At 49.3% G+C, this 8,282-nt stretch overlaps 1 pseudogene; it reads left to right on the top strand.

The window, feature by feature from the left end:
- The first annotated feature begins 713 nt into the window (after positions 1-713).
- LOC125538274 (uncharacterized) lies at positions 714-8,282 on the top strand (annotated as a pseudogene).

Below are 8,282 nucleotides of genomic sequence, written 5' to 3'. Positions count from 1 at the left end.
TTAAATAGGCACTTATATACCTAGAAATGACTTTTGGAAAAAATAAATAGCAAACTATGAGGCAGCTGCAGTTCAAATTTGACCCGCTTCCAGCTGAATCGGCGGAAATTTGTCTTTTTCACGAGAGGTGGATCGAAATTTTTGACACCCAACCATTTTGTAAATCGTGCATTATACATGCCCTACTATTTTATAAAAATGATTTGGTCCAATATTGCAACAAATATATGGTAGGTCCTTCACAAAAAAACTCATTTTGGGCACTTGAAAAATAGAAAATGAATTTTTAGTCAACTACGACCAATTTTTTAGTTAGCTGTGACCAATTTAGATGGTCATGACATGGTACGCGTGTATTGCATTTTGATTGGTCCGTGGGCGTTTCACGCGGATCGTGGATGGATCACCGTCGGATGCTCCTGGATCCAACGGCTGTCCTCATCCGAAGCCCACCTAAGCCGAAACCCTAGATCTCGTGAGTCCTCTGCACATTTTCCATCCACCCCCCGCCGCCTCCTTTCTTTCTCCCCTCGCTCTATTCAACTTCCTTTCTCCCCTCCCCCGCGCCACCCGCCCCTCTGCCGCTCGCGCGCGCCCCTCACCTCGTCCGAGACGGACGGAGACCCCCACCCTCTCCTCTACCCCACCACCGCCGGCGCCCCCACCTTCTGCTTCTTTCCCAAGCACCCGAAACCCTAGCCCGCGGCACAACCATGGCGACCGAGCTCTGGATCCGCGGGCTAGAGGTGCATCACCGGATCCGGTCTAGGGCGCAGCCATCATGCAGCACCTCCACCAGCTGGACCAGTGGCTCGCCGGCGGCGTCGGTGGGGTGCTTCGCCAGACAAAGTATGCCCCCTGCCTCCCCGTGCCCAACCGCTCGCTCCACCTCAACCTCGCCGTCTCGTAGGACCTGCGCGGCTGCCTCCAGGACCGCTGTCGGTGTCAAAATCGGCGGATCTCGGGTAGGGGGTCCCGAACTGTGCGTCTAGGCCGGATGGTAACAGGAGGCAGGGAACACTTTGTTTTACCCAGGTTCGGGCCCTCTTGATGGAGGTAATACCCTACTCCTGCTTGATTAATATTGATGATATGGGTAGTACAAGAGTAGATCTACCACGAGATCAAGGAGGCTAAACCCTAGAAGCTAGCCTATGGTATGATTGTTGTATATGTTGTATATTTATCGACTAGCCTGGCCTCGGTTTATATAATGCACCCGAGGCCTAGGATAACAAGAGTCCTAGCCGAATACGCTGGTGGGGAGAAGTCCTTGTCTTGATCGCCAAGTCTTGTGGAATCTTCCTTGTATGCGGTAGCCGTCCGAACTGGCCCATGAGTATACGGCCACGGGGGTTCTCGGCCCAATCTAATAGATCGGGAGACGACGTGGTGAGTACCCCCTAGCCCAGGACACCGTCAGTAGCCCCCTGAACCGGTCTTCAAGTTAGGGACGCTCCTCGATTCTTCCAAACTGTTCTTCATCTTCGGTTGTCGGTCTTGAAAACTGGTTCAACAAATCTTCTTTATCTTCGATTTTGAGGATCGCCGAAATGCATTCGACGAGTTTACACGTCGGGTATCCGAGGAGCCCCTTTAAGTTTCCGGCCTTTATCAATGCCTTGTTTATTTTTATGCCACACCTCGGGTTTGAAGTTGTTCCCGGGAGGCAGGGTCCTCTTGCGTCCGAGCTCCAACGCCGGACTGCATTCGAGGTATCTTTTGTAGCCGAGCACCAACGCCAGACCGCTTCCCAGCTCTAGCGCCGGAATGTATCCGAGCTCCAACGCCGGACTATGTATCCGAGCTCCAACGCCGGACTATGTATCCGAGCTCCAACGCCGGACTGTACATCCGAGCTCCAACACCGAAATATATCCGAGCTCCAACGCCGGACTGTGTCCAGGCTCCAATGCCGGACTATATCCGAGGTGTCATATCACCTTGGTTCAAAAAAGTTGAAGGAGTTTAGCCGAGCTTAATGACGGAAATGCCCTCTATGGAGCCAGCCACTAGCGCCCGAGCTTTATGCCGGACTGCTTCCGAGGTGGTGCACCACCCCGACTATGCGCCGATTTTTTGTCAATATTTTTTATTGGTGCAATTTATTCTCTGCCGAGATATATAGCCAGTAGCCCTCAAGGTGTGTATCGGTCTAAAACCCGAGATGCACATGAAGGATGACATAAGACCGCTGATCCCAGTAGCCGCTGAGACTCAGGTTGATTTGCAAAATCGGCCTGAGGATCAAGTCCTAGCTCGGCAGAATACTTCGGGACACAAAAGCGGCGTGCTCAGTCCTCAAGACTCAGGTTGGGTGCGGCCGACCAACCTGAGGATCAAAATCTCCTCGGAAACTATATTGCACATAAAATTTTCTGCATTGGACAAGCAATGCAGTAGCCCCCGAGACACTGGTCGGGTGGCAACACCAGATCAGGGGATCGATGTGCCCCTTTAATATTTGTAAATAATAAGCCCGAAGCCCAGTAGCCCCCGAGCCTTAATGCGGGCACGGGTGGCCGAATTAAGGATTAATATCCATAGTAAAATCACAAATTATGTGTAATGACTCTATGTATCCAAGTACTTTACGTCATTAATGCTCGGATCCGCATTATACAAAACTTTGTTGACCGACTATCGGCTTCCACCTCTTTGGCCAGTAGCCGAGGAGTGTTTGTCCTACTTTATAAAGCCTTTATGAGGGCAAAGATTTTCGACAAACAAGGCAATCTGGCCACACGGTTTTATAAACAAAGGTATGCAGAGAGATATGTTATATTATTGTTTAGCAGAAGAAATGTATTCCAAAGAAAATAGTCCCGCTATCGGTTCCTTTCTTTGGGTTTTCATGCTAAGCATGATCACGAAACCTCAGCTCGAATGTAAGAGCAAAATATCGAGGATTTAGTTTGGGAGGCCAGTTAATAGCCCCCGGTAGTTTTCGGCGACAGTCGAGGTCAAGCCGTAAACACTTCGGCCAATGTTATGAATGGCCCGTCATAGTCATCGGATCGCTGACTAGTTTACACTTATTGTGACAGTCAGTTTTCGGCTTTCTCCACTAAGGTGCTTAACCATGTGAGCTGGAAGCACAATCGCAGTGGTTCTCCCTTTGCACGCCTAGCCGAACAAAACGGAACATAGGAAGCAAGTGCAGGAGCCGGGCAACCCAACTATTGACCGAAGACACAATTCGAAACCGATGCATATATAGCAATATCTGAAAATGTTTTTGCCGAATCCCTAAAGGTGTCTGGCGTTGCACTGCGAGACTAATGCTGGAAAAGCACAAATAGTTTAGAAGTGCCAAAAAGCTTGGAAAACCAAGAAACGTCAGTAAAAACATGACGTCCGAACAAGATCAAGTGTTCGGTGCCAATCCGAAAATTGGTCTTAGAAATAAGAAGTGCTTCTGTCATCCTTTAACATGACACATCCTATCTCAAGACTTCGAGCGGGTCAGCCTACGGCTTCAACCTCCTATCCCGAGGGCGGAGTACTTCTCATTAGGCCAGTTTAGCAAACTAAACTCTAGCGGCTTTGAGAGAGAAATTAGGCTCCCCGGCTAGTGACCGCACACTCGCGTCGAAAAAAGGAGTGATAAATAATAATAATAGATCTTTGCAACGACTGAGAAGAAGAACACTTATTATAAAACGGCTCAAATAAACTTAAGAGCCCCCAAGTGACTTGGGTAGAAGAATGATTGCATGTACCGAAGTACTTATATCATATGTATGTTCAACCGAACTTTAAACGCGTCTTAACCGATCGTCGGCTTCTCCCTCTTCGGTTAAGGACCGAAAAGTGTTATGTACTCCATCGGTCGAGAATATCGACGGTGTTTCCAATAACCAGGCAATCAGGCCATAAGGCTGTAACAGACAAAGCGCGCTCAGGGAACTTACGCTATATTACTGCGAAGAGTAAGAAGCATCTTCGAAGAAAATAGTACCCCCACCGATACCTTTCTTCGGTGCTCATTGTTATTATGAGACTTGTGCAATAGATTTTTTGTACTCATGAGTTTCGTTGTGTGCCAACCATCATTGAATAACTATAAGAGCGCTAGCTTTCGGCTTCACCCAGTCTGAGGTCCGGCTCGGGTGACCCGATCGTGACAATCGCAGAGGTGCTCCCTTTACTCCCTAGTCGAACAATCGGGAACGTAGGGGTAAACACAGGAGCGAGGCAACCCAGCTTGCAAATCGCTTAAGTCAATGTGGTGCATATTGTGGCGTAATACACGAACAAGGAACGAAGCCGTACAAGTATAATCATATGCAACAGGAAAAGCTTCATAAAGGAAGCCCCCAAGTAAACGGGGTATTTGAATTTATGCGTCACAAACAAAGTTTGGACAAGGAAATTTTTTAGAAGCAACTTTTTTCCAAAAAAGTATAATGCTTGGTCGAACCGAACGCAAGTTAGAAATTAAAGCTTTGAGCATGAAAGCGACTTAGCTGGTTAATGTGTTCGGTATTGATGACGCGGTCCGAGCTTGATGCGGGGCAAGGTTCCATCCCTCAAGCCGGTCCTGAGGTGGCGGAGCGGAGAGCTTGACACGCCGAAGTGGTGACATAGCACGATCAATGCAGACCGGCAGAGTAACGCCGAAGTCCCCGGATCATTTTCCTGTGCACAAAAAATAGTGCAAACCAGAGATAATAGTAATAATGATAATTAAAAAACTCGTTGCATAATAAATAATTTATGCAAAGTGAGTAAAAAAAGAAATATGGCCTGGCGCCGAAGTCAAGTCGATGCAGGGCGTCGGCGTGATGCGGTAAAGGCGTGGCAAAGCCTGAATTCGCAGGTCGGTCCGAGCTCCGAGTGCGGCGTTCGCCAGACTATGTATGGAAACTGACCGAACCACCATGCAATTGTCGTTAATGCAGCCACCATTTGATAGACCTGTGTACATATGACGGACAAACCAGAGTAATAATTCCTTGGGAAAAATGAACCCAAACAAGCAAAAAATACTGGGATTAATAGCACCTGGTTTATTTGTTGTAGCAATCCGAAGGAAGGTGATTCCTAAAATTGGGACCCACTCCGCACACCCATTGCCTGATGGGCGATAAAACGACGGCATGTCAATGCTGGTAAAGGTTGACTCGCCGAGCTAAAGCCCTCGGCCCAGCTAACGTGACGGAGCTGGTTGGCTAGTGACGCCGAAGTGTCCGGAGTAGGTTGATGAAGAGATGGCGAAGCCCCCGGTCCTGCCGAGATGTCGAAGCCTCGATGTCAGCCGATGAGTCGAAATAGGTCGGTGTGATGGACACCAGCTTGAAGAAGCAATAGTGCGGCCCTGTCGATGCAGGTCGTGACGTGGTCGATGCCGGCTTGATGAAGCGACCGTGCGGCGATACCGGTATGCCCGCTCCGTGTAATCCGTGGGGCGGCGATGTTGGTGATGATTTATCCTTCGCGATGCCGGGCTCTTGTTCGGCTTGCCGAGATGATGATCCAAAGAAGTTGAGCTCGGCTCGACAAAGCGACGCCGTGTCTAGCGCAGGTCGGCAGCCGTGGAGTAATATTGCCGGACTGGTTTGACACCAGCATGATGTTGAAGATCATGTTCAAAAGATCTTACAGTTAGTGGGATGTGTTCGGGAACAAAACACAATACCCCATACAAAACTTCCTTCAAAAGGGATGTCCGAAATCCTATTCATAAAAAAGATGAACTTGGGTCGGATTCGTTTTCGCGCAGAAAATAGATTCGAAAAGTGATGCACTAATCGGAAGGTTCCCGGAGTTTGGACGGTCGGATCGAGCCGAAATTTTGAGGTGGTAGATATAGGAGTTCCGTAGACGATCAACGGTTGGATCTTCCAAAGGACGTCCGAGCTAGAAGCTGGACATCACGCCCTAAACTCATCCAAATTCCCGTCCAGATTTGACAGGGCTCCGGTATATCGTGGATTGCCAGAGATTCCTCCATCGGAACTCGACGAAATTTTCCAGGGTTGTTGTAGACTCAATTCCGCACAATTCCACCAAAGCGATCGTCAAAGCGATACTCGAGGAGGTGGTGGCGACAGATACGAGTTCGCTGTCCAAAAAAAAATAGCACGGTCGCTTGAGGGCAATGTTGACGTTGAGCCCCCGAGCTCCATAGATGATTCCTCCGTGATCTTGATAGAGATCGGAGTTGATGTTTGATGAAGCCCTCGTCCGAACATGGTGATCCGAACACGGGGCGCAATTCTTGGTCGAACCAAGGTGACCAGTCGAACTGGTGACGGAGACGCCGAAGTCGCAGTTGATCTGCCGGCGAGCCATCGATCCTTTTGTCGATCACACAGCGGAACTCTCAATGAAAACACCAATGTCGGTGTCAAAACCGGCGGATCTCGGGTAGGGGGTCCCAAACTGTGCGTCTAGGCCAGATGGTAACAGGAGGCAGGGAACACTTTGTCTTACCCAGGTTCGGGCCCTCTCGATGGAGGTAATACCCTACTCCTGCTTGATTAATATTGATGATACGGGTAGTACAAGAGTAGATCTACCACGAGATCAAGGAGGCTAAACCCTAGAAGCTAGCCTATGGTATGATTGTTGTATATGTTGTATATTTATCGACTAGCCTGGCCTCGGTTTATATAATGCATCGGAGGCCTAGGATAACAAGAGTCCTAGCCGAATACGCTGGTGGGGAGAAGTCCTTGTCTTGATCGCCAAGTCTTGTGGACTCTTGCTTGTATGCGGTAGCCGTCCGAACTGGCCCATGAGTATACGGCCACGGGGGTTCTCGGCCCAATCTAATAGATCGGGAGACGACGTGGTGAGTACCCCCTAGCCCAGGACACCGTCAACCGCGTCTTCGCGCTCGAGGAGGACCTCCACGCCGCCGCCCAATGCATCGACCTCCTCAGGGTCAGTCCGCCCCCTTCCCCCCTCCCCCATCCATTCTGCTGTGGCGGTTACTCGCGCACTATACCTGTTCGCCAGAATGCCTGATGGATCGGAACGGCCCCGTGCCGTGCATGCAGAACGAGTCGGCGATGAACGCGGAGGGGATGTGGCGCTGCGTGGAGGAGAAGGAGGTCGTGGCGGCGCGCGCGACCAGCTCGCCGCCCAGCCAGGCTCGAGAAGGAGTGCGGCCTCTACGAGCGCGACCTCAAGCGCGCCATGGAGTCATGCGACGAGCTCGCCTGGGAGAGCGACGACCTACGCAAGCGCCTCAGGGACGCCCCCGACGTCAGTAACATCACCACACCCCATATCCCTTTCCTCGCTCATATTATCAGTCAATTTCATGCTTGATGGCTCCTGTTATCCACTGATTGCTACATTCTGGATATGATTTACTGTCTGCTCTTGTGTGCTCTGCCATTGGGAAGGGAAAATTAGTTAGTTGTGTCAGTTGATGACTAATTATATCTTCCACGGATTTTAATCACTTGATGCATATTCAGTTTGACTAGTTGGTCTTGTTACATTGTTTATTTTTGGTCTGTCAACTGTAGTAGAGCTCCATCACCTTCAATCAGGTGATTTGGTGTTGGATCAACTGTAGAGCTCCATCACCATCATTGAACACTCTGCTTGCTTGCATGATACTCCTGTATGCTACTGCGGTGGCTACTTTGTATAATTACTAGTGCAGTGCTATTTAACCAACCTGGTCCTCCAACATTCATCTTACTCACGCGCAGCTTACTGAACAAGTGCAAGCGCCGCAGAGGGACAAGAAGATACTCAAGACCAACCTAAAAAAGCAGAGGAGGTAACATGTTATCTCAATCTTGTACTTGCAACACCTATGTTCTGTACCTACAACTTATCGCCCTCTCAGTGAACATTGCTTCATGCAACACTAATGTAGTCTTGGCAGTTTGAAGTTTCTTTTGCATGTTTAATTCAAGGTTAAGTTATTCGAGGAGAAAAGAGCTGTTGACGAAGCCAACAAGATGCTACTGTGCTTACTGGAGAAGGAGCAGAAACATCGGTCCGATAGGAAGCACTCCGCCAGCAATTCCACCAAGGTAAAAGCACCAACCAACCCAACCATAAAAGCTCAAGTGTTTACTGATTATATTTAATCTGGTACACACACAACACAGGCAGTACAACTGTTAGTTGAAAGCTGAATTACCCTACTGTCTGGCTACCTTGACTACATTAACAATGTCATTCTTGGTGCTACAGCAGAAGCGCAAGTCGTCGAGCCTGAAGGACACGAGCCCGGTCGGCCTAGCCATCGATTTCAACAACACAGACGCATGCAGCCAAACTCCCCAGAATGTAGGGTGCACAAGAAGTAA

Source organism: Triticum urartu, chromosome 2A (genome assembly GCF_056163025.1).
Source record: "Triticum urartu cultivar PI428250 chromosome 2A, HENAU_Tu73, whole genome shotgun sequence".
Lineage (NCBI taxonomy): Eukaryota > Viridiplantae > Streptophyta > Magnoliopsida > Poales > Poaceae > Triticum > Triticum urartu.
The sequence above is the reverse complement of the archived record's forward strand: the minus strand, read 5'-3'. Positions and strand labels throughout refer to the sequence as shown.